General features: G+C 41.8%; 9 non-coding genes across 9 annotated transcripts; all 9 read left to right on the forward strand.

Annotated features, from left to right (window-relative positions):
• Positions 1-1378: 1378 nt before the first annotated feature.
• Positions 1379-1451, forward strand: trnar-acg (transfer RNA arginine (anticodon ACG)). The gene has a single exon. It is a non-coding gene; the product is annotated as a tRNA-Arg (tRNA).
• A 1017-nt stretch (positions 1452-2468) lies between these two features.
• Positions 2469-2541, forward strand: trnar-acg (transfer RNA arginine (anticodon ACG)). Its single transcript has one exon. It is a non-coding gene; the product is annotated as a tRNA-Arg (tRNA).
• A 2115-nt stretch (positions 2542-4656) lies between these two features.
• On the forward strand, positions 4657-4729 carry trnar-acg (transfer RNA arginine (anticodon ACG)). The gene has a single exon. It is a non-coding gene; the product is annotated as a tRNA-Arg (tRNA).
• A 1017-nt stretch (positions 4730-5746) lies between these two features.
• trnar-acg (transfer RNA arginine (anticodon ACG)) lies at positions 5747-5819 on the forward strand. Its single transcript has one exon. It is a non-coding gene; the product is annotated as a tRNA-Arg (tRNA).
• Positions 5820-8479: 2660 nt separating this feature from the next.
• trnar-acg (transfer RNA arginine (anticodon ACG)) lies at positions 8480-8552 on the forward strand. The gene has a single exon. It is a non-coding gene; the product is annotated as a tRNA-Arg (tRNA).
• Positions 8553-9569: 1017 nt separating this feature from the next.
• trnar-acg (transfer RNA arginine (anticodon ACG)) lies at positions 9570-9642 on the forward strand. Its single transcript has one exon. It is a non-coding gene; the product is annotated as a tRNA-Arg (tRNA).
• Positions 9643-14482: 4840 nt separating this feature from the next.
• On the forward strand, positions 14483-14555 carry trnar-acg (transfer RNA arginine (anticodon ACG)). Its single transcript has one exon. It is a non-coding gene; the product is annotated as a tRNA-Arg (tRNA).
• Positions 14556-15572: 1017 nt separating this feature from the next.
• Positions 15573-15645, forward strand: trnar-acg (transfer RNA arginine (anticodon ACG)). Its single transcript has one exon. It is a non-coding gene; the product is annotated as a tRNA-Arg (tRNA).
• A 1562-nt stretch (positions 15646-17207) lies between these two features.
• Positions 17208-17280, forward strand: trnar-acg (transfer RNA arginine (anticodon ACG)). The gene has a single exon. It is a non-coding gene; the product is annotated as a tRNA-Arg (tRNA).
• Positions 17281-19236: the final 1956 nt, after the last annotated feature.

Here is a 19236-nt window from a genome sequence, read left to right on the forward strand (position 1 = left end):
ATTAACCACCGCGCACTGAAAAGAAATGTCCTCTCTCCAGTTTACAAAGATTAATAGTTCCACTTTCTAGACAAAATTCAGAGAATTCACATAAAATTGTCACTTAACAATTTGAGCAGACAGTGTATTTTATTGTCCTAGATTTGTTTTGCATAGGCAATCACAGGTTGTATTTGCACCAAGAATGGGAAGAAAATTAGCAGACAAGAGCCACATTGCACAGAACAATTTTGTGGCCAAACAGGGTCTGTTGTCTGGCCACAAATGAAGCAGGCGGTATGGGCCAGTGGCGCAATGGATAACGCGTCTGACTACGGATCAGAAGATTCTAGGTCCGACTCCTGGCTGGCTCGTCTCATTTTCGTCAATAAATAAGATCATAGCCTACGAATCCAACAATTGTGACCAAAGAATTGCAAAAACATAGCTTCCACAGCAGTTGACTCAGCTTAGATATATCACGACTTGCTGAATCCAGCAATTTGTCCTGATCCTCACTTTCAGGGAAAATCGGTATTTACCTTGCAGAGGGTTTTCAGCTGCCCATTAACCACCACGCACTGAAAAGAAATGTCCTCTCTCCAGTTTACAAAGATTAATAGTTCCACTTTCTAGACAAAATTCAGAGAATTCACATAAAATAGTCACTTAACAATTTGAGCAGACAGTGTATTTTATTGTCCTAGATTTGTTTTGTATAGGCAATCACAGGTTGTATTTGCACCAAGAATGGGAAGGAAATTAGCAGACAAGAGCCACATTGCTCAAAACAATTTTGTGGCCAAACAGGGTCTGTTGTCTGGCCACAACTGAAGCAGACGGCATGGGCCAGTGGCCCAATGGATAACGCGTCTGACTACGGATCAGAAGATTCTAGGTTCGACTCCTGGCTGGCTGCCTGGCTTGTCTCATTTTCGTCAATAAATAAGATCATAGCCTACGAATCCACCAATTGTGACCAAAGAATTGCGAAAACATAGCTTCCACAGCAGTTGACTCAGCTTAGATATATCACGACTTGCTGAATCCAGCAATTTGTCCTGATCCTCACTTTCAGGGAAAATCGGTGTTTGCCTTCTAGAGCGTTTTCAGCTGCCCATTAACCACCACCCACTGAAAAGAAATGTCCTCTCTCCAGTTTACAAAGATTAATAGTTCCACTTTCTAGACAAAATTCAGAGAATTCACATAAAATAGTCACTTAACAATTTGAGCAGACAGTGTATTTTATTGTCCTAGTTTTGTTTTGCATAGGCAATCACAGGTTGTATTTGCACCAAGAATGGGAAGGAAATTAGCAGACAAGAGCCACATTGCTCAGAACAATTTTGTGGCCAAACAGGGTCTGTTGTCTGGCCACAAAAGACGTAGGTGGCATGGGCCAGTGGCGCAATGGATAACGCGTCTGACTACGGATCAGAAGATTCTAGGTTCGACTCCTGGCTAGCTCGTCTCATTTTCGTCAATAAATAAGATCATAGCCTACGAATCCAACGATTGTGACCAAAGAATTGCGAAAAACTAGCTTCCACAGCAGTTGACTCAGTTTAGATATATGACGACTTGCTGAATCCAGTAATTTGTCCTGATCCTCACTTTCAGGGAAAATCGGTATTTACCTTGCAGAGGGTTTTCAGCTGCCCATTAACCACCACCCACTGAAAAGAAATGTCCTCTCTCCAGTTTACAAAGATTAATAGTTCCACTTTCTAGACAAAATTCAGAGAACTCACATAAAATAGTCACTTAACAATTTGAGCAGACAGTGTATTTTATTGTCCTAGATTTGTTTTGTATAGGCAATCACAGGTTGTATTTCCACCAAGAATGGGAAGGAAATTAGCAGACAAGAGCCACATTGCTCAAAGCAATTTTGTGGCCAAACAGGGTCTGTTGTCTGGCCACAACTGCAGCAGATGGCATGGACCAGTGGCGCAATGGATAACGCGTCTGACTACGGATCAGAAAATTCTAGGTTCGACTCCTGGCTGGCTTGTCTCATTTTCGTCAATAAATAAGATCATAGCCTACGAATCCACCAATTGTGACCAAAGAATTGCAAAAACATAGCTTCCACAGCAGTTGACTCAGCTTAGATATATCACGACTTGCTGAATCCAGCAATTTGTCCTGATCCTCACTTTCAGGGAAAATCGGTATTTACCTTGCAGAGGGTTTTCAGCTGCCCATTAACCACCACGCACTGAAAAGAAATGTCCTCTCTCCAGTTTACAAAGATTAATAGTTCCACTTTCTAGACAAAATTCAGAGAATTCACATAAAATAGTCACTTAACAATTTGAGCAGACAGTGTATTTTATTGTCCTAGATTTGTTTTGCATAGGCAATCACAGGTTGTATTTCCATCAAGAATGGGAAGGAAATTAGCAGACAAGAGCCACATTGCTCAGAACAATTTTGTGGCCAAACAGGGTCTGTTGTCTGGCCACAAAAGAAGTAGGTGGCATGGGCCAGTGGCGCAATGGATAACGTGTCTGACTACGGATCAGAAGATTCTAGGTTCGACTCCTGGCTGGCTTGTCTCTTTTTCGTCAATAAATAAGATCATAGCCTACGAATCCACCAATTGTGACCAAAGAATTGCGAAAACATAGCTTCCACAGCAGTTAACTCAGCTTAGATATATCACGGCTTGCTGAATCCAGCAATTTGTCCTGATCCTCACTTTCAGGGAAAATCGGTGTTTACCTTGTAGAGCGTTTTCAGCTGCCCATTAACCACCGCGCACTGAAAAGAAATGTCCTCTCTCCAGTTTACAAAGATTAATAGTTCCACTTTCTAGACAAAATTCAGAGAATTCACATAAAATTGTCACTTAACAATTTGAGCAGACAGTGTATTTTATTGTCCTAGATTTGTTTTGCATAGGCAATCACAGGTTGTATTTGCACCAAGAATGGGAAGGAAATTAGCAGACAAGAGCCACATTGCACAGAACAATTTTGTGGCCAAACAGGGTCTGTTGTCTGGCCACAAATGAAGCAGGCGGCATGGGCCAGTGGCGCAATGGATAACGCGTCTGACTACGGATCAGAAGATTCTAGGTCCGACTCCTGGCTGGCTCGTCTCATTTTCGTCAATAAATAAGATCATAGCCTACGAATCCAACAATTGTGACCAAAGAATTGCAAAAACATAGCTTCCACAGCAGTTGACTCAGCTTAGATATATCACGACTTGCTGAATCCAGCAATTTGTCCTGATCCTCACTTTCAGGGAAAATCGGTATTTACCTTGCAGAGGGTTTTCAGCTGCCCATTAACCACCACGCACTGAAAAGAAATGTCCTCTCTCCAGTTTACAAAGATTAATAGTTCCACTTTCTAGACAAAATTCAGAGAATTCACATAAAATAGTCACTTAACAATTTGAGCAGACAGTGTATTTTATTGTCCTAGATTTGTTTTGTATAGGCAATCACAGGTTGTATTTCCACCAAGAATGGGAAGGAAATTAGCAGACAAGAGCCACATTGCTCAAAACAATTTTGTGGCCAAACAGGGTCTGTTGTCTGGCCACAAATGAAGCAGGCGGTATGGGCCAGTGGCGCAATGGATAACGCGTCTGACTACGGATCAGAAGATTCTAGGTCCGACTCCTGGCTGGCTCGTCTCATTTTCGTCAATAAATAAGATCATAGCCTACGAATCCAACAATTGTGACCAAAGAATTGCAAAAACATAGCTTCCACAGCAGTTGACTCAGCTTAGATATATCACGACTTGCTGAATCCAGCAATTTGTCCTGATCCTCACTTTCAGGGAAAATCGGTGTTTACCTTGTAGAGCGTTTTCAGCTGCCCATTAACCACCGCGCACTGAAAAGAAATGTCCTCTCTCCAGTTTACAAAGATTAATAGTTCCACTTTCTAGACAAAATTCAGAGAATTCACATAAAATAGTCACTTAACAATTTGAGCAGACAGTGTATTTTATTGTCCTAGATTTGTTTTGCATAGGCAATCACAGGTTGTATTTGCACCAAGAATGGGAAGGAAATTAGCAGACAAGAGCCACATTGCTCAAAACAATTTTGTGGCCAAACAGGGTCTGTTGTCTGGCCACAACTGAAGCAGACGGCATGGGCCAGTGGCCCAATGGATAACGCGTCTGACTACGGATCAGAAGATTCTAGGTTCGACTCCTGGCTGGCTGCCTGGCTTGTCTCATTTTCGTCAATAAATAAGATCATAGCCTACGAATCCACCAATTGTGACCAAAGAATTGCGAAAACATAGCTTCCACAGCAGTTGACTCAGCTTAGATATATCACGGCTTGCTGAATCCAGCAATTTGTCCTGATCCTCACTTTCAGGGAAAATCGGTGTTTGCCTTCTAGAGCGTTTTCAGCTGCCCATTAACCACCACCCACTGAAAAGAAATGTCCTCTCTCCAGTTTACAAAGATTAATAGTTCCACTTTCTAGACAAAATTCAGAGAATTCACATAAAATAGTCACTTAACAATTTGAGCAGACAGTGTATTTTATTGTCCTAGTTTTGTTTTGCATAGGCAATCACAGGTTGTATTTGCACCAAGAATGGGAAGGAAATTAGCAGACAAGAGCCACATTGCTCAGAACAATTTTGTGGCCAAACAGGGTCTGTTGTCTGGCCACAAAAGACGTAGGTGGCATGGGCCAGTGGCGCAATGGATAACGCGTCTGACTACGGATCAGAAGATTCTAGGTTCGACTCCTGGCTAGCTCGTCTCATTTTCGTCAATAAATAAGATCATAGCCTACGAATCCAACGATTGTGACCAAAGAATTGCGAAAAACTAGCTTCCACAGCAGTTGACTCAGTTTAGATATATGACGACTTGCTGAATCCAGTAATTTGTCCTGATCCTCACTTTCAGGGAAAATCGGTATTTACCTTGCAGAGGGTTTTCAGCTGCCCATTAACCACCACCCACTGAAAAGAAATGTCCTCTCTCCAGTTTACAAAGATTAATAGTTCCACTTTCTAGACAAAATTCAGAGAACTCACATAAAATAGTCACTTAACAATTTGAGCAGACAGTGTATTTTATTGTCCTAGATTTGTTTTGTATAGGCAATCACAGGTTGTATTTCCACCAAGAATGGGAAGGAAATTAGCAGACAAGAGCCACATTGCTCAAAGCAATTTTGTGGCCAAACAGGGTCTGTTGTCTGGCCACAACTGCAGCAGATGGCATGGACCAGTGGCGCAATGGATAACGCGTCTGACTACGGATCAGAAAATTCTAGGTTCGACTCCTGGCTGGCTTGTCTCATTTTCGTCAATAAATAAGATCATAGCCTACGAATCCACCAATTGTGACCAAAGAATTGCAAAAACATAGCTTCCACAGCAGTTGACTCAGCTTAGATATATCACGACTTGCTGAATCCAGCAATTTGTCCTGATCCTCACTTTCAGGGAAAATCGGTATTTACCTTGCAGAGGGTTTTCAGCTGCCCATTAACCACCACGCACTGAAAAGAAATGTCCTCTCTCCAGTTTACAAAGATTAATAGTTCCACTTTCTAGACAAAATTCAGAGAATTCACATAAAATAGTCACTTAACAATTTGAGCAGACAGTGTATTTTATTGTCCTAGATTTGTTTTGCATAGGCAATCACAGGTTGTATTTCCATCAAGAATGGGAAGGAAATTAGCAGACAAGAGCCACATTGCTCAGAACAATTTTGTGGCCAAACAGGGTCTGTTGTCTGGCCACAAAAGAAGTAGGTGGCATGGGCCAGTGGCGCAATGGATAACGTGTCTGACTACGGATCAGAAGATTCTAGGTTCGACTCCTGGCTGGCTTGTCTCTTTTTCGTCAATAAATAAGATCATAGCCTACGAATCCACCAATTGTGACCAAAGAATTGCGAAAACATAGCTTCCACAGCAGTTAACTCAGCTTAGATATATCACGGCTTGCTGAATCCAGCAATTTGTCCTGATCCTCACTTTCAGGGAAAATCGGTGTTTACCTTGTAGAGCGTTTTCAGCTGCCCATTAACCACCGCGCACTGAAAAGAAATGTCCTCTCTCCAGTTTACAAAGATTAATAGTTCCACTTTCTAGACAAAATTCAGAGAATTCACATAAAATTGTCACTTAACAATTTGAGCAGACAGTGTATTTTATTGTCCTAGATTTGTTTTGCATAGGCAATCACAGGTTGTATTTGCACCAAGAATGGGAAGGAAATTAGCAGACAAGAGCCACATTGCACAGAACAATTTTGTGGCCAAACAGGGTCTGTTGTCTGGCCACAAATGAAGCAGGCGGCATGGGCCAGTGGCGCAATGGATAACGCGTCTGACTACGGATCAGAAGATTCTAGGTCCGACTCCTGGCTGGCTCGTCTCATTTTCGTCAATAAATAAGATCATAGCCTACGAATCCAACAATTGTGACCAAAGAATTGCAAAAACATAGCTTCCACAGCAGTTGACTCAGCTTAGATATATCACGACTTGCTGAATCCAGCAATTTGTCCTGATCCTCACTTTCAGGGAAAATCGGTATTTACCTTGCAGAGGGTTTTCAGCTGCCCATTAACCACCACGCACTGAAAAGAAATGTCCTCTCTCCAGTTTACAAAGATTAATAGTTCCACTTTCTAGACAAAATTCAGAGAATTCACATAAAATAGTCACTTAACAATTTGAGCAGACAGTGTATTTTATTGTCCTAGATTTGTTTTGTATAGGCAATCACAGGTTGTATTTCCACCAAGAATGGGAAGGAAATTAGCAGACAAGAGCCACATTGCTCAAAACAATTTTGTGGCCAAACAGGGTCTGTTGTCTGGCCACAAATGAAGCAGGCGGTATGGGCCAGTGGCGCAATGGATAACGCGTCTGACTACGGATCAGAAGATTCTAGGTCCGACTCCTGGCTGGCTCGTCTCATTTTCGTCAATAAATAAGATCATAGCCTACGAATCCAACAATTGTGACCAAAGAATTGCAAAAACATAGCTTCCACAGCAGTTGACTCAGCTTAGATATATCACGACTTGCTGAATCCAGCAATTTGTCCTGATCCTCACTTTCAGGGAAAATCGGTGTTTACCTTGTAGAGCGTTTTCAGCTGCCCATTAACCACCGCGCACTGAAAAGAAATGTCCTCTCTCCAGTTTACAAAGATTAATAGTTCCACTTTCTAGACAAAATTCAGAGAATTCACATAAAATTGTCACTTAACAATTTGAGCAGACAGTGTATTTTATTGTCCTAGATTTGTTTTGCATAGGCAATCACAGGTTGTATTTGCACCAAGAATGGGAAGAAAATTAGCAGACAAGAGCCACATTGCACAGAACAATTTTGTGGCCAAACAGGGTCTGTTGTCTGGCCACAAATGAAGCAGGCGGTATGGGCCAGTGGCGCAATGGATAACGCGTCTGACTACGGATCAGAAGATTCTAGGTCCGACTCCTGGCTGGCTCGTCTCATTTTCGTCAATAAATAAGATCATAGCCTACGAATCCAACAATTGTGACCAAAGAATTGCAAAAACATAGCTTCCACAGCAGTTGACTCAGCTTAGATATATCACGACTTGCTGAATCCAGCAATTTGTCCTGATCCTCACTTTCAGGGAAAATCGGTATTTACCTTGCAGAGGGTTTTCAGCTGCCCATTAACCACCACGCACTGAAAAGAAATGTCCTCTCTCCAGTTTACAAAGATTAATAGTTCCACTTTCTAGACAAAATTCAGAGAATTCACATAAAATAGTCACTTAACAATTTGAGCAGACAGTGTATTTTATTGTCCTAGATTTGTTTTGTATAGGCAATCACAGGTTGTATTTGCACCAAGAATGGGAAGGAAATTAGCAGACAAGAGCCACATTGCTCAAAACAATTTTGTGGCCAAACAGGGTCTGTTGTCTGGCCACAACTGAAGCAGACGGCATGGGCCAGTGGCCCAATGGATAACGCGTCTGACTACGGATCAGAAGATTCTAGGTTCGACTCCTGGCTGGCTGCCTGGCTTGTCTCATTTTCGTCAATAAATAAGATCATAGCCTACGAATCCACCAATTGTGACCAAAGAATTGCGAAAACATAGCTTCCACAGCAGTTGACTCAGCTTAGATATATCACGGCTTGCTGAATCCAGCAATTTGTCCTGATCCTCACTTTCAGGGAAAATCGGTGTTTGCCTTCTAGAGCGTTTTCAGCTGCCCATTAACCACCACCCACTGAAAAGAAATGTCCTCTCTCCAGTTTACAAAGATTAATAGTTCCACTTTCTAGACAAAATTCAGAGAATTCACATAAAATAGTCACTTAACAATTTGAGCAGACAGTGTATTTTATTGTCCTAGTTTTGTTTTGCATAGGCAATCACAGGTTGTATTTGCACCAAGAATGGGAAGGAAATTAGCAGACAAGAGCCACATTGCTCAGAACAATTTTGTGGCCAAACAGGGTCTGTTGTCTGGCCACAAAAGACGTAGGTGGCATGGGCCAGTGGCGCAATGGATAACGCGTCTGACTACGGATCAGAAGATTCTAGGTTCGACTCCTGGCTAGCTCGTCTCATTTTCGTCAATAAATAAGATCATAGCCTACGAATCCAACAATTGTGACCAAAGAATTGCAAAAACATAGCTTCCACAGCAGTTGACTCAGCTTAGATATATCACGACTTGCTGAATCCAGCAATTTGTCCTGATCCTCACTTTCAGGGAAAATCGGTATTTACCTTGCAGAGGGTTTTCAGCTGCCCATTAACCACCACGCACTGAAAAGAAATGTCCTCTCTCCAGTTTACAAAGATTAATAGTTCCACTTTCTAGACAAAATTCAGAGAATTCACATAAAATAGTCACTTAACAATTTGAGCAGACAGTGTATTTTATTGTCCTAGATTTGTTTTGTATAGGCAATCACAGGTTGTATTTCCACCAAGAATGGGAAGGAAATTAGCAGACAAGAGCCACATTGCTCAAAACAATTTTGTGGCCAAACAGGGTCTGTTGTCTGGCCACAACTGCAGCAGATGGCATGGACCAGTGGCGCAATGGATAACGCGTCTGACTACGGATCAGAAAATTCTAGGTTCGACTCCTGGCTGGCTTGTCTCATTTTCGTCAATAAATAAGATCATAGCCTACGAATCCACCAATTGTGACCAAAGAATTGCAAAAACATAGCTTCCACAGCAGTTGACTCAGCTTAGATATATCACGACTTGCTGAATCCAGCAATTTGTCCTGATCCTCACTTTCAGGGAAAATCGGTATTTACCTTGCAGAGGGTTTTCAGCTGCCCATTAACCACCACGCACTGAAAAGAAATGTCCTCTCTCCAGTTTACAAAGATTAATAGTTCCACTTTCTAGACAAAATTCAGAGAATTCACATAAAATAGTCACTTAACAATTTGAGCAGACAGTGTATTTTATTGTCCTAGATTTGTTTTGCATAGGCAATCACAGGTTGTATTTCCATCAAGAATGGGAAGGAAATTAGCAGACAAGAGCCACATTGCTCAGAACAATTTTGTGGCCAAACAGGGTCTGTTGTCTGGCCACAAAAGAAGTAGGTGGCATGGGCCAGTGGCGCAATGGATAACGTGTCTGACTACGGATCAGAAGATTCTAGGTTCGACTCCTGGCTGGCTTGTCTCTTTTTCGTCAATAAATAAGATCATAGCCTACGAATCCACCAATTGTGACCAAAGAATTGCGAAAACATAGCTTCCACAGCAGTTAACTCAGCTTAGATATATCACGGCTTGCTGAATCCAGCAATTTGTCCTGATCCTCACTTTCAGGGAAAATCGGTGTTTACCTTGTAGAGCGTTTTCAGCTGCCCATTAACCACCGCGCACTGAAAAGAAATGTCCTCTCTCCAGTTTACAAAGATTAATAGTTCCACTTTCTAGACAAAATTCAGAGAATTCACATAAAATTGTCACTTAACAATTTGAGCAGACAGTGTATTTTATTGTCCTAGATTTGTTTTGCATAGGCAATCACAGGTTGTATTTGCACCAAGAATGGGAAGGAAATTAGCAGACAAGAGCCACATTGCACAGAACAATTTTGTGGCCAAACAGGGTCTGTTGTCTGGCCACAAATGAAGCAGGCGGCATGGGCCAGTGGCGCAATGGATAACGCGTCTGACTACGGATCAGAAGATTCTAGGTCCGACTCCTGGCTGGCTCGTCTCATTTTCGTCAATAAATAAGATCATAGCCTACGAATCCAACAATTGTGACCAAAGAATTGCAAAAACATAGCTTCCACAGCAGTTGACTCAGCTTAGATATATCACGACTTGCTGAATCCAGCAATTTGTCCTGATCCTCACTTTCAGGGAAAATCGGTATTTACCTTGCAGAGGGTTTTCAGCTGCCCATTAACCACCACGCACTGAAAAGAAATGTCCTCTCTCCAGTTTACAAAGATTAATAGTTCCACTTTCTAGACAAAATTCAGAGAATTCACATAAAATAGTCACTTAACAATTTGAGCAGACAGTGTATTTTATTGTCCTAGATTTGTTTTGTATAGGCAATCACAGGTTGTATTTCCACCAAGAATGGGAAGGAAATTAGCAGACAAGAGCCACATTGCTCAAAACAATTTTGTGGCCAAACAGGGTCTGTTGTCTGGCCACAAATGAAGCAGGCGGTATGGGCCAGTGGCGCAATGGATAACGCGTCTGACTACGGATCAGAAGATTCTAGGTCCGACTCCTGGCTGGCTCGTCTCATTTTCGTCAATAAATAAGATCATAGCCTACGAATCCACCAATTGTGACCAAAGAATTGCGAAAACATAGCTTCCACAGCAGTTAACTCAGCTTAGATATATCACGGCTTGCTGAATCCAGCAATTTGTCCTGATCCTCACTTTCAGGGAAAATCGGTGTTTACCTTGTAGAGCGTTTTCAGCTGCCCATTAACCACCGCGCACTGAAAAGAAATGTCCTCTCTCCAGTTTACAAAGATTAATAGTTCCACTTTCTAGACAAAATTCAGAGAATTCACATAAAATTGTCACTTAACAATTTGAGCAGACAGTGTATTTTATTGTCCTAGATTTGTTTTGCATAGGCAATCACAGGTTGTATTTGCACCAAGAATGGGAAGGAAATTAGCAGACAAGAGCCACATTGCACAGAACAATTTTGTGGCCAAACAGGGTCTGTTGTCTGGCCACAAATGAAGCAGGCGGCATGGGCCAGTGGCGCAATGGATAACGCGTCTGACTACGGATCAGAAGATTCTAGGTCCGACTCCTGGCTGGCTCGTCTCATTTTCGTCAATAAATAAGATCATAGCCTACGAATCCAACAATTGTGACCAAAGAATTGCAAAAACATAGCTTCCACAGCAGTTGACTCAGCTTAGATATATCACGACTTGCTGAATCCAGCAATTTGTCCTGATCCTCACTTTCAGGGAAAATCGGTATTTACCTTGCAGAGGGTTTTCAGCTGCCCATTAACCACCACGCACTGAAAAGAAATGTCCTCTCTCCAGTTTACAAAGATTAATAGTTCCACTTTCTAGACAAAATTCAGAGAATTCACATAAAATAGTCACTTAACAATTTGAGCAGACAGTGTATTTTATTGTCCTAGATTTGTTTTGTATAGGCAATCACAGGTTGTATTTCCACCAAGAATGGGAAGGAAATTAGCAGACAAGAGCCACATTGCTCAAAACAATTTTGTGGCCAAACAGGGTCTGTTGTCTGGCCACAAATGAAGCAGGCGGTATGGGCCAGTGGCGCAATGGATAACGCGTCTGACTACGGATCAGAAGATTCTAGGTCCGACTCCTGGCTGGCTCGTCTCATTTTCGTCAATAAATAAGATCATAGCCTACGAATCCAACAATTGTGACCAAAGAATTGCAAAAACATAGCTTCCACAGCAGTTGACTCAGCTTAGATATATCACGACTTGCTGAATCCAGCAATTTGTCCTGATCCTCACTTTCAGGGAAAATCGGTGTTTACCTTGTAGAGCGTTTTCAGCTGCCCATTAACCACCGCGCACTGAAAAGAAATGTCCTCTCTCCAGTTTACAAAGATTAATAGTTCCACTTTCTAGACAAAATTCAGAGAATTCACATAAAATTGTCACTTAACAATTTGAGCAGACAGTGTATTTTATTGTCCTAGATTTGTTTTGCATAGGCAATCACAGGTTGTATTTGCACCAAGAATGGGAAGAAAATTAGCAGACAAGAGCCACATTGCACAGAACAATTTTGTGGCCAAACAGGGTCTGTTGTCTGGCCACAAATGAAGCAGGCGGCATGGGCCAGTGGCGCAATGGATAACGCGTCTGACTACGGATCAGAAGATTCTAGGTCCGACTCCTGGCTGGCTCGTCTCATTTTCGTCAATAAATAAGATCATAGCCTACGAATCCAACAATTGTGACCAAAGAATTGCAAAAACATAGCTTCCACAGCAGTTGACTCAGCTTAGATATATCACGACTTGCTGAATCCAGCAATTTGTCCTGATCCTCACTTTCAGGGAAAATCGGTATTTACCTTGCAGAGGGTTTTCAGCTGCCCATTAACCACCACGCACTGAAAAGAAATGTCCTCTCTCCAGTTTACAAAGATTAATAGTTCCACTTTCTAGACAAAATTCAGAGAATTCACATAAAATAGTCACTTAACAATTTGAGCAGACAGTGTATTTTATTGTCCTAGATTTGTTTTGTATAGGCAATCACAGGTTGTATTTCCACCAAGAATGGGAAGGAAATTAGCAGACAAGAGCCACATTGCTCAAAACAATTTTGTGGCCAAACAGGGTCTGTTGTCTGGCCACAAATGAAGCAGGCGGTATGGGCCAGTGGCGCAATGGATAACGCGTCTGACTACGGATCAGAAGATTCTAGGTCCGACTCCTGGCTGGCTCGTCTCATTTTCGTCAATAAATAAGATCATAGCCTACGAATCCAACAATTGTGACCAAAGAATTGCAAAAACATAGCTTCCACAGCAGTTGACTCAGCTTAGATATATCACGACTTGCTGAATCCAGCAATTTGTCCTGATCCTCACTTTCAGGGAAAATCGGTGTTTACCTTGTAGAGCGTTTTCAGCTGCCCATTAACCACCGCGCACTGAAAAGAAATGTCCTCTCTCCAGTTTACAAAGATTAATAGTTCCACTTTCTAGACAAAATTCAGAGAATTCACATAAAATTGTCACTTAACAATTTGAGCAGACAGTGTATTTTATTGTCCTAGATTTGTTTTGCATAGGCAATCACAGGTTGTATTTGCACCAAGAATGGGAAGAAAATTAGCAGACAAGAGCCACATTGCACAGAACAATTTTGTGGCCAAACAGGGTCTGTTGTCTGGCCACAAATGAAGCAGGCGGTATGGGCCAGTGGCGCAATGGATAACGCGTCTGACTACGGATCAGAAGATTCTAGGTCCGACTCCTGGCTGGCTCGTCTCATTTTCGTCAATAAATAAGATCATAGCCTACGAATCCAACAATTGTGACCAAAGAATTGCAAAAACATAGCTTCCACAGCAGTTGACTCAGCTTAGATATATCACGACTTGCTGAATCCAGCAATTTGTCCTGATCCTCACTTTCAGGGAAAATCGGTATTTACCTTGCAGAGGGTTTTCAGCTGCCCATTAACCACCACGCACTGAAAAGAAATGTCCTCTCTCCAGTTTACAAAGATTAATAGTTCCACTTTCTAGACAAAATTCAGAGAATTCACATAAAATAGTCACTTAACAATTTGAGCAGACAGTGTATTTTATTGTCCTAGATTTGTTTTGTATAGGCAATCACAGGTTGTATTTGCACCAAGAATGGGAAGGAAATTAGCAGACAAGAGCCACATTGCTCAAAACAATTTTGTGGCCAAACAGGGTCTGTTGTCTGGCCACAACTGAAGCAGACGGCATGGGCCAGTGGCCCAATGGATAATGCGTCTGACTACGGATCAGAAGATTCTAGGTTCGACTCCTGGCTGGCTGCCTGGCTTGTCTCATTTTCGTCAATAAATAAGATCATAGCCTACGAATCCACCAATTGTGACCAAAGAATTGCGAAAACATAGCTTCCACAGCAGTTGACTCAGCTTAGATATATCACGGCTTGCTGAATCCAGCAATTTGTCCTGATCCTCACTTTCAGGGAAAATCGGTGTTTGCCTTCTAGAGCGTTTTCAGCTGCCCATTAACCACCACCCACTGAAAAGAAATGTCCTCTCTCCAGTTTACAAAGATTAATAGTTCCACTTTCTAGACAAAATTCAGAGAATTCACATAAAATAGTCACTTAACAATTTGAGCAGACAGTGTATTTTATTGTCCTAGTTTTGTTTTGCATAGGCAATCACAGGTTGTATTTGCACCAAGAATGGGAAGGAAATTAGCAGACAAGAGCCACATTGCTCAGAACAATTTTGTGGCCAAACAGGGTCTGTTGTCTGGCCACAAAAGACGTAGGTGGCATGGGCCAGTGGCGCAATGGATAACGCGTCTGACTACGGATCAGAAGATTCTAGGTTCGACTCCTGGCTAGCTCGTCTCATTTTCGTCAATAAATAAGATCATAGCCTACGAATCCAACGATTGTGACCAAAGAATTGCGAAAAACTAGCTTCCACAGCAGTTGACTCAGTTTAGATATATGACGACTTGCTGAATCCAGTAATTTGTCCTGATCCTCACTTTCAGGGAAAATCGGTATTTACCTTGCAGAGGGTTTTCAGCTGCCCATTAACCACCACCCACTGAAAAGAAATGTCCTCTCTCCAGTTTACAAAGATTAATAGTTCCACTTTCTAGACAAAATTCAGAGAACTCACATAAAATAGTCACTTAACAATTTGAGCAGACAGTGTATTTTATTGTCCTAGATTTGTTTTGTATAGGCAATCACAGGTTGTATTTCCACCAAGAATGGGAAGGAAATTAGCAGACAAGAGCCACATTGCTCAAAGCAATTTTGTGGCCAAACAGGGTCTGTTGTCTGGCCACAACTGCAGCAGATGGCATGGACCAGTGGCGCAATGGATAACGCGTCTGACTACGGATCAGAAAATTCTAGGTTCGACTCCTGGCTGGCTTGTCTCATTTTCGTCAATAAATAAGATCATAGCCTACGAATCCACCAATTGTGACCAAAGAATTGCAAAAACATAGCTTCCACAGCAGTTGACTCAGCTTAGATATATCACGACTTGCTGAATCCAGCAATTTGTCCTGATCCTCACTTTCAGGGAAAATCGGTATTTACCTTGCAGAGGGTTTTCAGCTGCCCATTAACCACCACGCACTGAAAAGAAATGTCCTCTCTCCAGTTTACAAAGATTAATAGTTCCACTTTCTAGACAAAATTCAGAGAATTCACATAAAATAGTCACTTAACAATTTGAGCAGACAGTGTATTTTATTGTCCTAGATTTGTTTTGCATAGGCAATCACAGGTTGTATTTCCATCAAGAATGGGAAGGAAATTAGCAGACAAGAGCCACATTGCTCAGAACAATTTTGTGGCCAAACAGGGTCTGTTGTCTGGCCACAAAAGAAGTAGGTGGCATGGGCCAGTGGCGCAATGGATAACGTGTCTGACTACGGATCAGAAGATTCTAGGTTCGACTCCTGGCTGGCTTGTCTCTTTTTCGTCAATAAATAAGATCATAGCCTACGAATCCACCAATTGTGACCAAAGAATTGCGAAAACATAGCTTCCACAGCAGTTAACTCAGCTTAGATATATCACGGCTTGCTGAATCCAGCAATTTGTCCTGATCCTCACTTTCAGGGAAAATCGGTGTTTACCTTGTAGAGCGTTTTCAGCTGCCCATTAACCACCGCGCACTGAAAAGAAATGTCCTCTCTCCAGTTTACAAAGATTAATAGTTCCACTTTCTAGACAAAATTCAGAGAATTCACATAAAATTGTCACTTAACAATTTGAGCAGACAGTGTATTTTATTGTCCTAGATTTGTTTTGCATAGGCAATCACAGGTTGTATTTGCACCAAGAATGGGAAGGAAATTAGCAGACAAGAGCCACATTGCACAGAACAATTTTGTGGCCAAACAGGGTCTGTTGTCTGGCCACAAATGAAGCAGGCGGTATGGGCCAGTGGCGCAATGGATAACGCGTCTGACTACGGATCAGAAGATTCTAGGTCCGACTCCTGGCTGGCTCGTCTCATTTTCGTCAATAAATAAGATCATAGCCTACGAATCCAACAATTGTGACCAAAGAATTGCAAAAACATAGCTTCCACAGCAGTTGACTCAGCTTAGATATATCACGACTTGCTGAATCCAGCAATTTGTCCTGATCCTCACTTTCAGGGAAAATCGGTATTTACCTTGCAGAGGGTTTTCAGCTGCCCATTAACCACCACGCACTGAAAAGAAATGTCCTCTCTCCAGTTTACAAAGATTAATAGTTCCACTTTCTAGACAAAATTCAGAGAATTCACATAAAATAGTCACTTAACAATTTGAGCAGACAGTGTATTTTATTGTCCTAGATTTGTTTTGTATAGGCAATCACAGGTTGTATTTCCACCAAGAATGGGAAGGAAATTAGCAGACAAGAGCCACATTGCTCAAAACAATTTTGTGGCCAAACAGGGTCTGTTGTCTGGCCACAACTGAAGCAGACGGCATGGGCTAGTGGCCCAATGGATAACGCGTCTGACTACGGATCAGAAAATTCTAGGTTCGACTCCTGGCTGGCTTGTCTCATTTTCGTCAATAAATAAGATCATAGCCTACGAATCCACCAATTGTGACCAAAGAATTGCAAAAACATAGCTTCCACAGCAGTTGACTCAGCTTAGATATATCACGACTTGCTGAATCCAGCAATTTGTCCTGATCCTCACTTTCAGGGAAAATCGGTATTTACCTTGCAGAGGGTTTTCAGCTGCCCATTAACCACCACGCACTGAAAAGAAATGTCCTCTCTCCAGTTTACAAAGATTAATAGTTCCTCTTTCTAGACAAAATTCAGAGAATTCACATAAAATAGTCACTTAACAATTTGAGCAGACAGTGTATTTTATTGTCCTAGATTTGTTTTGCATAGGCAATCACAGGTTGTATTTCCATCAAGAATGGGAAGGAAATTAGCAGACAAGAGCCACATTGCTCAGAACAATTTTGTGGCCAAACAGGGTCTGTTGTCTGGCCACAAAAGAAGTAGGTGGCATGGGCCAGTGGCGCAATGGATAACGTGTCTGACTACGGATCAGAAGATTCTAGGTTCGACTCCTGGCTGGCTTGTCTCTTTTTCGTCAATAAATAAGATCATAGCCTACGAATCCACCAATTGTGACCAAAGAATTGCGAAAACATAGCTTCCACAGCAGTTAACTCAGCTTAGATATATCACGGCTTGCTGAATCCAGCAATTTGTCCTGATCCTCACTTTCAGGGAAAATCGGTGTTTACCTTGTAGAGCGTTTTCAGCTGCCCATTAACCACCGCGCACTGAAAAGAAATGTCCTCTCTCCAGTTTACAAAGATTAATAGTTCCACTTTCTAGACAAAATTCAGAGAATTCACATAAAATTGTCACTTAACAATTTGAGCAGACAGTGTATTTTATTGTCCTAGATTTGTTTTGCATAGGCAATCACAGGTTGTATTTGCACCAAGAATGGGAAGGAAATTAGCAGACAAGAGCCACATTGCACAGAACAATTTTGTGGCCAAACAGGGTCTGTTGTCTGGCCACAAATGAAGCAGGCGGTATGGGCCAGTGGCGCAATGGATAACGCGTCTGACTACGGATCAGAAGATTCTAGGTCCGACTCCTGGCTGGCTCGTCTCATTTTCGTCAATAAATAAGATCATAGCCTACGAATCCACCAATTGTGACCAAAGAATTGCAAAAACATAGCTTCCACAGCAGTTGACTCAGCTTAGATATATCACGACTTGCTGAATCCAGCAATTTGTCCTGATCCTCACTTTCAGGGAAAATCGGTATTTACCTTGCAGAGGGTTTTCAGCTGCCCATTAACCACCACGCACTGAAAAGAAATGTCCTCTCTCCAGTTTACAAAGATTAATAGTTCCACTTTCTAGACAAAATTCAGAGAATTCACATAAAATAGTCACTTAACAATTTGAGCAGACAGTGTATTTTATTGTCCTAGATTTGTTTTGCATAGGCAATCACAGGTTGTATTTCCATCAAGAATTGGAAGGAAATTAGCAGACAAGAGCCACATTGCTCAGAACAATTTTGTGGCCAAACAGGGTCTGTTGTCTGGCCACAAAAGAAGTAGGTGGCATGGGCCAGTGGCGCAATGGATAACGCGTCTGACTACGGATCAGAAGATTCTAGATTCGACTCCTGGCTGGCTTGTCTCTTTTTCGTCAATAAATAAGATCATAGCCTACGAATCCACCAATTGTGACCAAAGAATTGCGAAAACATAGCTTCCACAGCAGTTAACTCAGCTTAGATATATCACGGCTTGCTGAATCCAGCAATTTGTCCTGATCCTCACTTTCAGGGAAAATCGGTGTTTACCTTGTAGAGCGTTTTCAGCTGCCCATTAACCACCGCGCACTGAAAAGAAATGTCCTCTCTCCAGTTTACAAAGATTAATAGTTCCACTTTCTAGACAAAATTCAGAGAATTCACATAAAATTGTCACTTAACAATTTGAGCAGACAGTGTATTTTATTGTCCTAGATTTGTTTTGCATAGGCAATCACAGGTTGTATTTGCACCAAGAATGGGAAGGAAATTAGCAGACAAGAGCCACATTGCACAGAACAATTTTGTGGCCAAACAGGGTCTGTTGTCTGGCCACAAATGAAGCAGGCGGTATGGGCCAGTGGCGCAATGGATAACGCGTCTGACTACGGATCAGAAGATTCTAGGTCCGACTCCTGGCTGGCTCGTCTCATTTTCGTCAATAAATAAGATCATAGCCTACGAATCCAACAATTGTGACCAAAGAATTGCAAAAACATAGCTTCCACAGCAGTTGACTCAGCTTAGATATATCACGACTTGCTGAATCCAGCAATTTGTCCTGATCCTCACTTTCAGGGAAAATCGGTATTTACCTTGCAGAGGGTTTTCAGCTGCCCATTAACCACCACGCACTGAAAAGAAATGTCCTCTCTCCAGTTTACAAAGATTAATAGTTCCACTTTCTAGACAAAATTCAGAGAATTCACATAAAATAGTCACTTAACAATTTGAGCAGACAGTGTATT

Source organism: Conger conger, chromosome 16 (genome assembly GCF_963514075.1).
Source record: "Conger conger chromosome 16, fConCon1.1, whole genome shotgun sequence".
Taxonomy (NCBI): Eukaryota; Metazoa; Chordata; class Actinopteri; order Anguilliformes; family Congridae; genus Conger; species Conger conger.